The following is a 17,629-nucleotide window of genomic DNA, read 5'->3' as shown; positions in this document are numbered from 1 at the left end:
GTTAATTATATCACAGATACTCATAAGCAACCAAAAAGCCTGCGTACTGATTATAAAGAGCAGCTATAATTTCCCCTATATATATTTAAAACAAAACAAAACCTGGGGAAATCTGAGAGAAAGGATGTACTATTTTTTTTAAACATTTTATAAAATATAAAGGCCACGTCTGTTAAGGTATGATAATCTGACATATAGTGAAAATGAAACAAAAACCGTCCAGTATAAATTAAGGGTTTTTTGGCCAGGTGTGGTGGCTCACGCTTGTAAACCCAGCAGTTAGTGAGGCAGAGGTGGGCCGATCACTTGACACCAGGAGTTACAGACCAGCCTGGCCAACATGGTGAAATCCTGTCTCTACAAAAAAATACAAAAATTAGCTGGATGTGGTGGCATACACCTGTAATCTCAGCTAATCAGGACACTGAGGCAGGAGGATCAATCTAGCTTGGGAGGTCGAGGCTGCAGTGAGCTGTGATTGTACCACTGCACTCCAGCCTGGGTGAAAGAGTAAGATCCTGTCTCAAAAAAATATATATCAATTAATTAATTAAGTTTTTTAAAGTGATTGAAAGGATTTGCTAGTCACTCTTAGAATGTAGTATTTTCTCTTTTAAAAAAATTTTTTTTTCACTGCTGGAACAAAAGAATGTACTCTTTTCTAAATAAAAGCTGAAATTTGCTTTTGAATTGAAAATTTTCTTCACTTTGCGTAAAAAGGTCCTATATAGGCTTCTGATTATGGGAATTGTAAATTACTTTTTAAGAATTTTTTTATTGAGTAAAACTTGTGAAGTTCTTTATAAAGAGAGGAATCAAAGAGAGTGGGGCTGGGCCCCCTTTTCCGTCTTTCAAAACAAAATAACTATGTCAATAGAAAAGCTAAACACACATCCTGTTGAAAGCATTATCTGTGTAACTTCATTTGAAGCCAACAAACAGCATAGTATCATTTCTGTGATCTGCATTTTCTTTTATTAATTAATGGCAGATTATCATGTCTGATATAATAGGCAATTTATCGACTTCATGGACTTTAGTAGCTAGTAGCCACAATGATATGAGCCTGCAGACCCTCACTATCGAGAAAATGGCATACACAGCATTAAGCCTTGTCATAGCCTTACCTATAATGACAAAGTCAGCTTGAAACTTTATTTTGAAAATTACTAGTTAATTCTTTTTTGGCTTTCTTGGTCTTTTGCTTGTTTGTTTTAAGAGAACCAAGTTTCACAAGCCAAAAACTGCAAATGCCAGATTGGGTTGGATTTCCAATTTGGCCTCTAACTGGCTAATTAAATTAGGAGCAAATCACTGCACAAGTCATTTAACTTCTCAGTGCCTTTTTCTTCCCATCTTTAAAATAGGATCATAATAGCAGCTACATCATAGGTTTGAGGATTATGTGAATTACTATGAGAAAGTCTTAGAACACTACCTGGCACATGATAAGCACAATAGGCATGCTAGCTATTCTAAATGATCTTTCAGTTCCAAGAATTTTTTATTCACTATGATGTGAAAGAGGGTTTTTTTTTTTTTTTTTTTTCATTTTAAAAATATGGAGGAAATAGGCCAGTGTGTGGCTCATGCCTGTAATCGCAGGGCACTTTGGGAAGCCGAGGCGGGCGGATCCCGAGGTCAGGAGTTCAAGACCAGCCTGGCCAACATGGCGAAACTCATCTCTACTGAAAATACAAAAAAAAAAAAAAAAAAAATTAGCTGGTATGGTGGTGCAGCACACCTGTAGTCACAGCTACTCAGGGAGACTGAGGCAGAAGAATCGCTTGAACCCAGAAGACAGAGGTTGCAGCGAGCAGAGACTGCACCACTGCACTCCAGTCTGGGCAACAGAGAGAAACCCTGTCTAAAAAAAAAAAAAAAAAAAAGAGGAGGAGGAAATAAATTAGAATATTGGAAATAGATAAACACAGGGCACACACATTATGGTTTAAAGCATATGCTTTTGCATTTAGGATATGTTAAAAATACATTTAAAAGATAACAGCAATATTTTACAAAAGGCTATCATTTCCTATTTCCAAAAGACACTTTAAAGAGAAAGTTTGAACCTGACTTTGATATGTAATATGTTAGTGCACAAGTGCAAACAGTTTATGTGTCAGACAATAAATATTTTATGAAATTTTGTGAACATTTTGAAGCAGCAGCAACAATTAAACATCTAACCTCTGTATTAGAGAAAAAATTTAACTGTCCCAAAGTATCTAGTTACAAAAAAAAATCTAAATTCTACTCGGTTAATAAAACAAAATCTACTGTTGTATGCTAATAAGATTCATCAAACCAAACTAATTTGTCCAACAGATGTTTAAGTCAAAGAATTGTACATTTCTATTCTATTCAAATATAATAGCATAAGTAATCATGATACAGTCTTCAAAACACATGAGTTCAAAACTATCTTCTATTTTTATACTCTGTCTTATAACCCAGGAAACAGAAGTGTTTTCTGGACTGTAATAAAACTGCCACTTAAAAGGAAGAATTAATAATCTAGATCAAATAGCCTTTTTAATGACAAAGAATTGAAAAGCTGAGAGATCAACTGTTTTCACTGGCCACTACTCTCTATACGCTAGAATAAGCCACCAATTCAATAATTATGACACAGCTGTTCCTTTTAAAGATAGTCTTTTATAGTCTAGGTAGAGATTTTTAGAAGTCTCAGTACTCATATACAACACTGGTAGGTGTCTTAAAAATTTCCCCATTCATCCTTCCACTGAAACTCTGGCCGATCATATGCTTGCTTTCCCAGTTCTTTTCACTTCTCAGGGAAACATGATAAAACCGTGCTAGGGTTTTGTCATACTGATAGTTAACAAATTTCCAGACCATTAGGTTGACACTAATGTGTGACTTCTGCTTGTGAAATTTATGTAACTGGCACCAAAAAGGCCAAAACTGTTGGTTTAAAAAAAGGAAGTCCTTAATTCTACTTTCTAAAAAGTAGTGAAAACAAACAATTCTATACACAATGGCACCACAAAAGCAACCTTGCATGGAAGCAGGCAGTTAAGAGATCCTCCAAAATTGGACTACATTGATTTAAACTGCTGACTCCCTACTTGGCCGTTATTAAGTGCTACGTACATCTTTTTTTTTTTTTTTTTTTTTAAGAGACTGGATCTTGCTGTGTTGCCCAAGCTGGGGTGCAGTAGCTACTCACAGGTAATCAGGACACGCTACAGCCACCAACTCCTGGGTTCAAGCAATCCTCCTGCTTCAAGGCTCCTGAGCAGCTGGGATTACAGCACATGCCACTGTGCTCAGCTACATGCTACCCTACACATACTTCTTACTCTCTCTTTACCCTTTGTAGATGAGAAGGCAAAATGTAACGGTGCCTAGGCCAAAAAACACATTTCCATTGATTATAGACATCCATGAATCATTCATGAAACAGCAAACAAGGCTTAGACAGCCTAATGCATGGAATTAAGATAAAAATCACAATTTGCAAAGCTTACCGTTAATTTCTCTGGTTCTCTCCCATTATACTGAGTCTCAAGCTAGCAATACCAGTCAAAATAAATAGAAATACCTATATCCTAATGCTAAAGAATCACAGTAAAATAGAAAAAACTTAATTGCATGGATATGGATAATTTTATAAATAAATGCTTAATTTAGACCCTTGTATCTAGATGTTATAAATGGTTCAAAATAACATATATGAATTTCAGCTTCCAAAAAAAAAAAAAAACAACAAAACACAACTATAAGGTGTTTAATGGAAAGAGTCTGACTTTACTTGCTATTTTATGTTTAAGGGGATTCTGGCAAAGTTAGCTGACTCAAATTCAGCACCTGCCTAGAAAATAACATACATCTGGCATTTGCCTTCCAAAGTGAAAGTGAACAGCCTAGCTAAAAATCCTAACTGACCCAAATCTAATGTGAAGTATTTCAAAAGTTACTGTGGTGGCATTTATGTGAAATTCTACTTGTCACAGACCTTCTCCCTGAAGCTAACAACTCTACCATCCAGATAAGTGGAATATACAAGTTTGAATTGAACTCTAAGGACCAACAACAAAAACAACAAACAGAATATGCATTTTATTAACAATCTATTAAACCACTTATCCCACTCCTATGCATAAATCTCTCCTGTTTTCCAGTACAGAAAGCATAGCTGAGAAATCATGGCCCACCCTAACTTTCTCAGAATATTCTGACACCAGTCATACCTCTTCAAAACATGCTAACTCAAAAGATTTACATAAGACATAGACTGGCAATAGTTTTCATTTTAATTACTTTCAAAGAATACCAGCTATGCCAACAGAGGTCACACTTAGAAATTTTCAATTTAAAAAAAGTTGCTCTCACAGTAAAGTGGCTCTAAGCTAAAACTCAATTCTCTTATACTCCAAGAAACAACATCTTTGTGCATTTTGAAAAAAAAAATTACTGTCTATAATTCTAAATATATGATTTCTAACATCATTCTACTTGTCTGTCCACATGAAGACAGCAATGCCACCATGCAGAATGAAGACTGCCTGGACTGTGATTCATTCAACATCACTAAGCAAGACACACCTACCTCAAGAGGGGTGTGCCTTCCTAAGAGCACACTCTGAAAGCTGTTAACTCTATATAATAAACAAAACATTTACTAATGGTAGCATTTTGTTGTTGTTGCTATTGCCTTAACCTCTATTCACATGGACAGATTAAGACTTTGAATAGGGAGACATATAATTCAGAAATCAATGCCCTGTTTTTTGTTTGTTTGTTTTTGAGAGGGAGTCTTGCTCTGTCGCCAAGATGGAGTGCAGTGGCCAGGTTGTAGGGCAGTGGCGTGATCCCGGCTCACTGCAACCTCTACCTCCTGGGTTCAAGTGATTCTCCTGCCTCAGCCTCCCAAGTAGCTGGGACTACAGGCATGTGCCACCACGCCCAGCTAATTTTTGTATTTCTAGTAGAGACAGGGTTTCACCATGTTGTTCAGGATGGTCCTGATCTCTTGACCTCGTGATCCGCCGCCTCGGCCTCCCAAAGAGCTGGGATTACAGGCATGAGACACCGCACCCGGCCCTGAGGCAGGAGAATTGCCTGAACCCAGGAGGTGGAGGCTGCAGTGAGCTGTGATCTTGCCACTGCACTCCAGCCTGGGCAACAGAGAGAGACTCCGTCTCAGAAAAAAGAAGGAGAAAACCTAAACGCAATGTAAAAACATCGAACAAGGAAACATGGAGTTAAACCTGCATAGATAGATAATCCTTTTCCAATTTAATAATTTTTGGTAACCATTCTTTGTATTTCCTATAGCACTTAGCATAGGCTAGGGATGGCCTAAGGGTAAAAGGAAGTCAGGAAGAGAGAAAAGAGAGCTAATGGTGCTGAATGAATTTAGTTTAGCAAGGAAAACTAAGCTAATTGGTTCACACTAATATATGCACAGAAAAGGAAGAAAACAAGAAGAAAAGAGTAAACTGGCCTGTCAGACAAACAGTTTCCAACTGCTGGCTTTGTGTCAACAACACCCAACAGAAGTTCATTTCAACGTGAGCCTACACCATCCTGAGTTCAGTAGTCCGTTCTGTGTATTAAGTGCAGAGGAATCTGTCCTGTGAGACCAGGATTGTGATTCTACTCTGAATAGTTAAATGACTGAGGACATTTTGTCAACTGTTAATTTTTTTTTTTAATTCTACAGATCAGTGCCTACCATGCTGACATTTGCAGAAAATACCACAAAAATAGTGATATAAATAAATATGGGCAGATTTTGTCTAAAGCAAAAGATAGATATTTCAGTATTCTCAATTTTAGTTTAGATTAATACTGATTTTCCGCAGATAGTGCCCAAAGCCTGATATCAGTACCTCAAATCAAAGTGCCCATCTTCATAGATATATATACATCCAGTTAAAGCAGACATCTAATCACAAATCTTCTCACATCTATGAACAAAGGAGGGATTAAAAACTCCAACAAATACTCATTTGAAATGTATTTCAACCATGTCATATCCAATATGGTCAAAGTTTCTCTTAGGCCTTGATATGCTTAATTTTTAGTATATAGCACTTAGTACACAACAACAAAGCAAACTGGTACTACATGAAGTATATATTGTGTTTCATTGTACAGTGGAGAACTTCTCCCTCATGTTGGTATTTAAGAGATGGGCTGTACTTAGCATGTGTGAACAATTCACCAACCCATCCTCACCCTATCCGCCCACCCCAAATCTTCCAACAGAGAAAACTTATAAATAAATCCAAGGTCTATATAAATCCACAGTGAGTCCAACCTTCCATATTGAAAGGAAAATTACATTTCAAAGCTATATTGCCAAATGGATTTATTTAACTCTTGCTCCTGTTGTGATTATCAATGCCAAGTAAATTTTATGGGCTAACTTTAAAAATGCTTAAAACGTGAGACTAGAATGGAAATACTAACCTAGCTGTACACTAAAATCATAGTTCAGTCTGTTCAATAAGTTTTGTCTTTTAACTCAAACTACAGAATTCCATTTTTCATATACTCAAATCTGGAATTTGCATTTACACTCATAGATACAACTCTTTTGGAAAGTCTAAGGAAGTATATAAATAATTGTGTTTTCAAATCAGTATCTAAATATGTGTATTCAACAAAGTTGTCCTTCAGAACATTTTGTCCACTTTATAAATTTAAGACCCAAAATATAAAATTGTATTTTACATAGTATGTTCTACTCAGCTTTGAAAATAAACTAAGTAAGAGAAGCTAAAGTTCTATCTGAACCAACTCCTGATACACTGTAAGGCTATACTAAACTTCATTTCTTCAATAGTTAAGGTATTTTTCCCAGAGATATAAATTATTAAACTTTTCAAGATAAAGGTTCTAAGTAATTCTACAGTCACTATATTTCAAACAATCTATTCTTTGCAAAAAAAGTGATTTATCCAATGAACCACAGATGCCACTTACAATCTAAAATTTCTAATATTGCATGGGAGAAAGAATGTTGATTCATACTAATAGCACATCATGTTTACGACAGAAAAAGGAATGTGAATAGCTGTCCCCCATGCCCCTACCCATAATTTGTGAGTATAAAATCAAAGTCTCAGAGTGGAACTTAAATAGTTTAGGTTGTCATTACATTTCAAATGAGTCGTCATGTTTTAGTTTGGAATAAGAGTTACAAGTTAAGGTCTCCTAATGAAATATAAGTGAAATAATCTTTGGTTTTTAAATTAATTTTGAAGTCTTCAAATATGAACATGATTATTTTCATGAACTACAGTTATTGTCACAAATATTCTTGTACTCGGGGGTATTTAGGCAGAAAATGGAGCTCAGTGGTTAAGGTCAAGGTCTTTGGAGTGGCAAACTGCCTCTAACTTGATATGACCTTGGAAAAGTCATTTAAGCTCTCTGAGCTTCAACTTCCTTATCTGTTATTTTGAAGACAACCAAAAGGCACTTACATAATGCCTAGCATACAGTAAAAGAGCAATAAATAATAGTTGTTATTAGTATTATCAGTGGAATCTCTGCAAATTGCACTTGTAAAATAGATGTGAATCAGAAACAGCTGTATAGTTCCTAAAATTTTACTTTCAATAGTTCTTAAAGGTCAGACTTAATTCCTTCTATAAATGAAAAATTCTGATGGCAGAAGGAGAAGCAAATGTCTGGAAAAGGTAAGAAAGAACAAAAAAACAAAACGAGACAAGAACCCAGTAACAACTGACATCTTGAAACACAAAGAAAACTGGCATGGACACAAGGAAATGAATTAAGTAGTCCACTTATAAAATTATGCCTACCACTACCTTTGATAATGAGTTCAAACACATCAATATATAGGGCAGGAAAATGACCAAAACATTTCCCCAATCTAGAAACAAAAAATGAAGTAAGTTACATTTTGTATCGAGTGGCAGGTAGTGGGAAAATATTAATTTATTTGGTTTGCAGAGCTATAAACTGGACAACTTTCAAATCTACTTTGCTCTCTATAAATATACCACAAAACATATCTAATATGTTAATATGATCCAGTATGGAGACAAGAAGCTGCCACGCTTCCTTCGGGTTTGTTCTTTACTTGACTGTAAGAACCTTCTGGGACACTGACAAAATAAATGTGGAATTGGAAGAGTTATCTTCTTAATTCTACCCTGATTAAGCATATTTGGATATACAAAGTATCTAATACAGCTAATTTTTCATAACATTCAAGAGCTATATACCTTAAGTTCATGGTATAAATTAACTTCATATCTAGAAATAAGCTTAAGAGTCTGGGCGTGGTGGCTCATGCCTATAATCCAAGCACTTTGGGAGGCTGAGGCAGGCAGATCACTTGAGGTCAGGCGCTCAAGACCAGCCTGGCCAACATGGTGAAACCTCGTCTCTATTAAAAATACAAAAAAAATCAGTGGTGCATAGTGGTGGGCACCTGTAATCCCAGCTACTCATGAGACTGAGGCAGGAGAATCGCTTGAACCCACGAGGCGGAGGTTGCAGTGAGCGAAGATTGCACCACTGCACTCCAGCCTGGGTGAAAGAGCGAGATTCCATCTCAAAAAGAAAAAACGAAATAAGCTTAAGAAACTATTTCTATTTGTGTTACCAAAGTTCAATGTCTCTGAATATGAATATATTCTTAATGTTTATTACCCAATAATTACTTTAACAAATGTTTATTTAGTCTTTACTGTATACCAGGCACCATCCTAAGGTTTAGGGATGCCGTTCTGAACAAGATAGAAATGGTCCCTGATGTTCACGAAGCTAGTAGGGAAAGTTGTAAAGAATAAATAAAATTATATCACATGATCGTAAATATTATGATAAAAATCAATTACAGCTGTGTGATATGGAGTGCTTGAGAAGCTATTTTACACAGGTTGGACAAGAAAGTTTGGCTCATTGCATTTTATAATATCTACCCCTGTAAGTGAGATTTGCTGCTAAAATCTGTAGTAACTTTCCTTTTCTCCTCTTTTATGCTAGTTTGCTAAGAAATGAGAAATACTACCACTCAAATTTTTACACATAAAATAAATATAAACATTATGTCAAGCTATGAAATTAGAATAAATTGTAATCAACTCATTCAATAGGTATAATGTAAAGTCATCCCAAATAGATATAGTAACCACTGATAAACAGATATGAGCATTTTACCTTTAAATGTTATTTCCAATACATTTGTAAGGAACTTTCATAATAAAAATGAAATACAGACAAACATACAGTTTATTTTTATTTATAATCATCTTATTTGCATATTACTTTCCTAAACTACATATAGAATTTTAAAATATTTTAATTAAATATCAAAATATCCAATATGAAGAATTCAACATTAACTCACCTGTGCCTGTAAACAGTGCAGAAGATCTATAAGTGTGTAGCCAAATCCAAGAGAAATCTGTAATATAAACAAACAAATAAACATGAATAAAATCTGCAGAATCCTGTTGGATTCCTTAGAGCAGATGTGATTTTTATAACTGATTTTCAAGTAATACTTGTTAATTGCCATCAATACACAAGTAATATTCATTAATAACATCTCTTCTTAAATTGCATGGTAAATCAAGAAGTAGACTTGCTGCATTACTTTTATTTGTACAAGATAATGTAAAATATATAAGGCTACAATTCATTGTGAATTATAAAGTGCCTACAACTTCTCAGTTGCCGGCCTTATACTTTAACTGCTTGTCTAACCACCAGCCTTCCCTATGAGACAAAAAGCTGAGTAAAAGCAGGAGGCCCTAGTGACCTACTCCCACACTGCATTCCTAGGGCCATGCCCAGCACACTGTAACAGGCAGAAAATGTGTGCTGAATAAATAAATAAAGTTCACATACTAATCTTAATTTACCATGATTTACAGTTTACCTATATGGAACCAAAAGGCCTGAATGACTAAATACTTTGTTATCTCAAGAAATATCTTTTTTTCCCCCTTCAGAGACAAAAGTTTTGTTCTGTGACCCAGGCTGGAATGCAGTGGCACTATCACAGCTCACTGCAACCTCAAACTCCTGGGATCAAGTGATCCTCCCACCCCGACCTCCCAAGTAGCTAGGACTACAGGCATATGCCACCACACCCAGCTAAATTTTTATTTTTTGTAGTGGTAGGGTCTTGCTAAGTTGCCTGGGCTGGTCTCGAACTCCCAGCCTCAAGTGACCTTCCTGCCTTGGCCTCCCAAAATGCCAGGATTACAGGCGTGAACCACCATGCCCAGCCAAGGAAAGCCTTTTTGGCAGTAAAAATCATGTTATAATAACCAAGATAATTTGCAAGAGAAAAGAGGAAAAAGAAAAGGAAGAACTGAATATTTTCAATAATGAGGGCAACTGTTTGCAAAGTTTCTTCAGATTCTGTGTCTTTGCGAACAAAGTGCTTCACTGTAAATGAGCCTGCAGCTTTTTGTCTGATTCTTCCACTGCACCAATTAAGTTTGTTCCCAAGAAACAAAATGAGGAATATGAAAACAAGGGTATGTGCTTAAGGCATTTTATGTATATTAATATTTACTGCTTTTGTGTATTTTATGGACTCAAGAAAAGTGGCTTGATTGCTACTAGTAATGATACTGAAAATGTATCTCTTTTAAGAATAATTTTAAAGAAACATTAAACACTACTAGATTTAATCAGCTCCAAGGAATGTTTTACAACTAAGCTACTAGATTTTCTTCCTTCAGATGACATCCATCAGTAAGAATTTACAATTTGGATTATCAAAACTTAAAGCACTACTAATTCCTTTAAGAGCCCTTTACTCATTAAAACAGTAAATAGAATCCAATAGCACAAACAAGTTAACATCAATTTAATATCAAAATTACTATTTTTCTTGGACACTAGAAACATCTGATTTCATAATCTAAGAGGTCTACAGGGGAGAGAAACGGAAAAAGATAGCATTTTGATTTGTACCAAGACCTGGCCAGTTTTGAGCTCATCATATATAATGAAATGCAGCTAGTGTATTAGTCAGAGATACTTCATGAAAAACAAACAAAAAGAATCTATATGCAAATAAGAAGTTATCACAGTAAATAAACTGAATGGATTCTACTCAAGTGGCAGTCAGTGAATAGTGTGCAATAAACTTATGTAATAGGAGTCATCAATTCTTTCTAGCACTATTGGGATAAATGTATTCATTATGCTGGCCTACTTAAGCCTATTATAATTCTATACCAACAACTAATTTGCTCAAGGACATCATATTATGCAATAATCGTGAGCTGAAACTTGTAATATTAGTAGGAATGAGATTAAATGATTACTGTTGGCTCTATACTATTCAGTAAACTTTTATTAATAAGCTACTATAACATGAGGCAAAAGTGTCAATGCACCCATGCTAAAGAAAGATGTTGACCAGGTTCGGTGGCTCACACCTGTAATCCCAGCACTTTGGGAGGCTGAGGCGGGAGGATCACGAGGTCAGGAGATCGAGACCATCCTGGCTAACATGGTAAAGACTAATATTTTAGTCTCTACTAAAATACTAAAAAATTAGCTGGGGGTGGTGGCAGGCGCCTGTAGTCCCAGCTACTCAGGAGGCTGAGGCAGGAGAATGGCGTGAACCCAGGAGATGGAGCTTGCAGTGAGCCAAGATCGCGCCACTGCACTCCAGCCTGGGCGACAGAGCGAGACTCTGTCAAAAAAAAAAAAAAAAAAAAAAAAAAAAAAAAAAAAAAGACAAAGAAAGAAAAGAAAGATGTTTAGGAGATACAAAGATACTAAAATTTCCAAACATCCAGATACCTTGGTGTAACATTTTAAACAAAAGGAATAAAATACTTCCCTAAAAACAGAATTACAAACTATTTTGTAAGTTACTAAGAGAAACTAGTTGTCATTTAAAGCAAAAGTGCAGGTAATAAAAGCTCTTTTATAAAGAAGCATCTTGTTACTGTTCTGACCTGAGAGTTTCACAAAGTCCCTCTAAGAATGTGTCTCAAGGGAAGGAGTAGGGGTAAATTTGGGGATATCTGCAAAATAATTATCTGATAAAGAACACATACCTAGAATATATTACATAAGGAGTTACATTATTTGATAAAGGGCATGTATCTAGAATATATAAAGATCTCTTACAACTTAATAATAGGACAAATCATTCAATTATTTTTAAATAGGCAAAATATTTTGTAACTAACCATGAGAAATACAATAAGGAAAAGTACATGAAAAAATACTCAACATCATTACTTATTAGGAAAATGGAAATTGAAACCACAATGAAATATTCTACACAACCAGTAAAATTATCTAAAGTGTTGACAAGGATATGAAGAAATCAGAACCCCTTTAAATCCACTGCTGGGAGAAAACGCAATAGTACAGCCATTTGGGAAAAAAGTTTGGAAGTTTCTCACTACACAACGCAATTTTATCCCTGATGTTTTCATTTCTCTTGGGGAAGAGATGTCCATACAAAGAGCTGAATGGAAATGTTCACAGCAGTTATTTTCCACAATAGCCAAAAACTGGAAACCATACAAATATTTATCAAGGGATTTTCTTAAATGCTGTACATCCATACAATGGAATACCACTCAATAAAGAGGAATTAATTATCAATATATGAACAACACAAATGAACCTCAAAAACATTATGCTAAATGAAAGAAGACTAACACAAATACAACATATACTGTATTGTATGATTCCATTTATTTGAAATTTCTAGAAAAAGTAAAGCTATAAAGACAGAAAGCAGGTTGACGGTTTCCAGTGTCAGGATATGGAAATGGAAACTAACTAAAAATGGACACAAGATAACTCTGTGGGGTGATAAAATCGTTCTAAAACTGAAATGTGTCCTAAAGAAAGATGAATAACAGATACAAGATATATATGACTGTAAAAATATACTGAAACTCCTGCTTTAGTACACTTAAAATGGGTGCATTTTATGGTCTGCAAATTATACCTCAATTTTAGAAAGCAAAAAAATTTTAATGTTAAAAAATATTTTAGTGATTTTTCACAAATGCACCAGTGTATCCTCGCTCTTTCTTGTGTGATAGCTACAGTTTCCACGTGAGTAGGAGATCTAAGGGTAAAGGTAGTTCTAGCTGCATATGGTGGTGTGAACACCTGCCAAGTAGAGCATCAACTAGCAGGTGGAGTAACACCTCACTAGTCTGAGTCAAAAAATGAAGTCAGAACTGAATCTGCACCACACATAAAAAGACAGCTGGCAGCATTAGAGCCGTGTAGGTTGATAGTAGGGCGTGGGGGAGAACTGGAGAAGATATGCTCAATATTTCATTTTATTTATTTTTTAAATGAATGGGTAGAAACAGACCCAGAGGAAGCAATGTAAACTGGGAAGAAAATGAAATGACAGCTGTAATACTGGCTAAAAGACCATTTTAATGTGTAACTACTATAATAAGAGATGTACCATACTTTTTTTGGCTTAACAACAATGTAACAATAGCATGAATAGCATTTATTGAATGCTCATTCTGTGAGAGCACTGAGTGGAGAACTTTATGTGTATCACCTAATTTAATCTTCATAACAATCCTGTGAGGGTAGGCCCTGCTACTATCATGCCCACGTTATAGATACAGAAACCTAACTGGAGAGTAAAGAACTCTGTCTAAAGCCAGAGAGCTGATGCACTAGCAAAAGTCTGGGTTCTAACCCACAAGAGTCTGACTCTGGAGTTTATACACGATCTTACCCACTAGGCTGTTACAGAAGGTCACTGTTTTGATAATGCTATTTTTGCCAACTTGATTTGAAAAAGCAAATGGCAGAAATGTGACCAACCTGAAAACTGCCTTCTTGAGGTTTCTGGTATAGTACTAACAAGACCAGCAAAGGGTATTCCCTACATCCTGCACCTTTGGCAGACACTGTTAATAAATCTTGGCATTATTATTTTCTCAGCCCAAATGTAGGCCTCACAATTTTCTCAAAGTTGCTAACAATCAAAGGATGCAATCACTAATAGAGCTAGTATGTAAATAAAGATATGTCTGTTGCAGGGCATGGTGGCTCACGCCTGTATTTCCAACCCTTTGGGAGACTTGGGCAGGCATACCACTTGAGTTCAGGAGTTCGAATCCAGCCTGGGGCAACAAGGTGAAACCTCATCTCCAAAAAATACAAAAAAATTAGCTGGGCATGGTGGCGCACGGCTGTAGTCTCAGATACTCATGAGGCTGGGATGGGAGGATCACCTGAGCCTACGGATGTCAAGGCTGCAGTGAGTCGTGATCGCGCCACTGCATTCCAGTCTAGGTGACAGAGTGAGACCCTTTCTCAAAAAAAAAAAGAAAAGAAAGGTATGTTTGTCAACCCAAAACAACCAAGTCTTTTTTTTGGACAACTGAAAACATGGAACAGGCTGTTGTAAAGAGATGACTGAACAAAAGGGCAGCCCAACAACTATCACACTTCATGTTTCGGGACAGCCAGCACCACCCTAATCAAGCCAGCCAGACAGATTGGCAGGAAAAAAGAGAATGCACGGGGAACAGAAGAAAAAGCTAAGGAAGGACTGCTCAAATTACTTAAGATTTTTCAATAGTTCCAGTCAAGCACATGTGAATATATACCCATAGTGTACACTCATAATCTATGATTAATACAAAATTTATTTTTCCCTTTTGCTTAAAAGCACAAACTCTCAAACATAAAAAACACCTTTAAGTCACGTTTCATAGCATATAACCCCAAGAAGAAACAGTCATACTTTCAAGACTTACCTTTGAAAACCATTTCAGATTATTGAACATGATATTGTTATTATACAAATATATTACATATATTTGTGATGCAAATGTGTCCTAATATATAGCCTTCATATGAATTTTAATAAAATAGTAAAATTCCAAAGTTTCACTGCAGAAGACTTAATAATATAAAGAATGAGGACTAGACATGCAAAGTAAAATTGTTCCCCCATAAGTTTGATGGTGCTAAAAATAAGCATCTAGACGTTAGAAGAATAATTTATAAATGAACCGATTAACTTCTATATATACTGCAGACAAGCTCATGATTTCTTTCTCTGTTTAAAAGACTATACCTCCACTGCAGACAATAACTCTTAACTAATGAAAATGTTTAAAGGTAATTTTCATTTTCCAAAGTCCTCTGTAAGGTCAACAGTATCATGGCAAAACTCCCTTAAAATAACATTTAGCCCTGATAACTTATGGGTAAACATTAACTAACCTCCTAATTATTCTTTCCAACTATTCATTTTGCCTATTAAGGTATACAAATTAATACAGAGAAATTTTTAAGTTAATAAAACCAGTGCTTAAAGTTAACTGAAAGTCAGTCGTAAGACGTTCTTTTGTTATTTTAACTCAGTTTAATAAAAAGCTTCAGAAAGTACAATTAGTCATAAGTTAAACAAGTAGAGATTTAGATACACAATTGAATAAATTTTCATCCTTACTAAACGTAAAAAAATTCATAGGCCATAATTATAACAGATATATAGAAAAAATATATCAGTTTAAAAATTCTTAAGCTACAGTTACATACACATCCACAATTTACATGTATGACACAGTGAAAAATAATATATCCATCACACTCACGGATCTCATTATGCCCATTCCTTTCCATCTGGTCTCTTGCCTACCATGGTCGGAGGCAATAAAACTATAAAAAAACAGCAGTTCTCTAAAGACTAGTATTCTTGCCCAGAGATAGACCTAAAAAACCAATTAATCTTATATCTGTAGTTGAAAGAATGGTTAAGATTTCTTTGGCAGAAAATATAAAGAAAGGAGGGTGGCAGACTGGAACTAAGTCTTGAGGAATTTCTACAGGTAAAAATTATGTAGAAAAGGAATTGACCAAGGAAAATGAGAAGAAATTACCTAAAAGACAAGAGGAAGACCAGCAAAGACAAGTACTATAAAATTCCAGAGGAGATAATTCCAAGGAGAGGGTGGTCAACATTGTTCAATGACACTGGGAATTAAGATTTCTACTTGATGTGGCAACCAGAAATTATTGGTGTCCTTTATAAGGACACTTTCAATGGAGAGATAAAGATATAAATTAATCTAGAGAAGGTTGAAGTGTTGACATGTGAAAAGGAAATAAGGACTTGGATACAGCATGTACAAATGATTGCTGTCATTACCTTATACTAAAACTTATCTTCTCCTCTAGACGGTGAGCTGTTTGAGGGCAAGGATGAGGTTGCATCCATCTTTGGGTAAGACAATAACCTGCTGCTGGACTACTAATTTTTAAACCACTGCAGAAGTCCTAGGGCTTTTATTAGGGTGCTTTGCCAAAAAACTGACAATAGTCTTTAATAGAATTACAGGGGGAAAAAAAGATAAGTTCTTGGGCAGAAATTAATCTTTCTTAAACAGAGGTAAAAGGCTCAGGGATAGTTCCCCACCAAGACTAGAGCATGCCACCCTAACAACCAATCCACTCCCACCTCAAATAAAAAGGCCCAACACACCATAAGTAGAATTTTACTGTTTTCTGCCAATAGTGTGGATAATTTTTAGATTATAAACTCCCCTCAGAAATTCATCTTCTCCTTAGCTTGTTTCCCCTAATTACTGTTGCAATAACCACTCTGACACAACTGAGCCTAGAATGCTTCCTTTTATATCCCTTGGGTACAATACAGACGAGCCTATAAAACACTTCAAGACTCTGTATAATATACAGTCATGCAATGCATAACAACATTTGTCAATGACACACTGCATATCCCATGGTGGTCCTGTAATATTATAATATCATATTTTTACTGCACCTTCTTTATATTTAGACATGTTTACATACACAAATATTTCCCATTGTGTTACAACTGCCCATGGTATTCAGTATAGTAACATGCTACACAGGTTTGTAGCCTAGAAACAATGGGTTTCACCAGATAGCCTAGACATGTAGCAGGCTAGACTATCTAGGTTTGTGTGAGTATACTCTTGCCTAATTATGCAATACTCAGAATGCATTTAGGTGATGCATGACTATAGCATCTTTTTTTTTTTTTTTTTTTTTTTTTTGAGACGAGTCTCGCACTGTCACCCAGGCTGGAGTGCGGTGACATGACTTCAGCTCACTGCTACCTCCGCCTCCCGGGTTCAAGTAATTCTCTGCTTCAGCCTCCTGAGTGGCTGGGATTACAGGCGCCCGCCACCACGCCTGGCTAATTTTTTTGTTGGTGTTTTTTTGTTGTTGTTGTTGTTGAAGTAGAGACGGGGTTTCATCATCTTGGCCAGGCTGTTCTTGAACTCCTGAGCTCGTGATCCACCCACCTTGTCCTCCCAAAGTGCTGGAATTACAGATGTGAGCAACTGCGCCTGGTGACTATATGCACAATATTTTAAGACCATGGGGTAAGAAAAGAAAGTGAACCAGAAGTAACTAGCTTTTTTTTTTTTTTTTTTTTTTGAGACAGGGTCTTGCTCTGTTGCTCAGGCTGGAGTGCTGTGGCGCAATCACAGCTCACTGCAGCCTCGACCTCCTGGGCTCAGTTGATCTACCCACCTCGGCCTCCTGAGTAGCTAGGACTATAGGGCATGCACCACCACACCTGGCTGATTTTCATATCTATTTATTCATTTTTTTTTTTTTTTTTTTTTTTTGGAAGGGG

General features: G+C 36.0%; 1 protein-coding gene across 4 annotated transcripts in view; it reads right to left on the bottom strand.

The window, feature by feature from the left end:
* NCOA2 (nuclear receptor coactivator 2) overlaps positions 1–17,629 on the bottom strand; it is a 306,070-nt gene that overhangs the window by 182,547 nt on the left and 105,894 nt on the right. For all 4 annotated transcript variants that reach the window (XM_017872742.1, XM_017872737.1, XM_017872739.1 and 1 more), the window contains exon 2: positions 9,362–9,418. The gene's annotated coding sequence lies outside the window, so the exon portion shown is untranslated. The remainder of the gene's footprint in view (positions 1–9,361; positions 9,419–17,629) is intronic.

The sequence above is a fragment of the Rhinopithecus bieti genome, unplaced genomic scaffold (genome assembly GCF_001698545.2).
Source record: "Rhinopithecus bieti isolate Rb0 unplaced genomic scaffold, ASM169854v2 scaffold_6536, whole genome shotgun sequence".
Classification (NCBI taxonomy): domain Eukaryota; kingdom Metazoa; phylum Chordata; class Mammalia; order Primates; family Cercopithecidae; genus Rhinopithecus; species Rhinopithecus bieti.
This window is presented reverse-complemented; position numbering and strand designations above follow the sequence as displayed.